The following is a 202-nucleotide window of genomic DNA, read 5'->3' as shown; positions in this document are numbered from 1 at the left end:
CAGTTTAGTTCCGAATGACTTTATATTAGAGAGCATCCGAATTAACCAACGTGCAAGGGACACAACCCAAATAACCCAAATTAATTGAGCAGTACTCTTATTTATATACGTTACTCTGTAACTCTCTAACAACAGTCGATACACTGGCTGTTACAAAACTGCATAAAATTGCACCACGTTAAACACAAAATATCCAATTAAC

This window comes from Pecten maximus, chromosome 3, assembly GCF_902652985.1.
Source record: "Pecten maximus chromosome 3, xPecMax1.1, whole genome shotgun sequence".
Classification (NCBI taxonomy): Eukaryota; Metazoa; Mollusca; class Bivalvia; order Pectinida; family Pectinidae; genus Pecten; species Pecten maximus.
The sequence above is the reverse complement of the archived record's forward strand: the minus strand, read 5'-3'. Positions refer to the sequence as shown.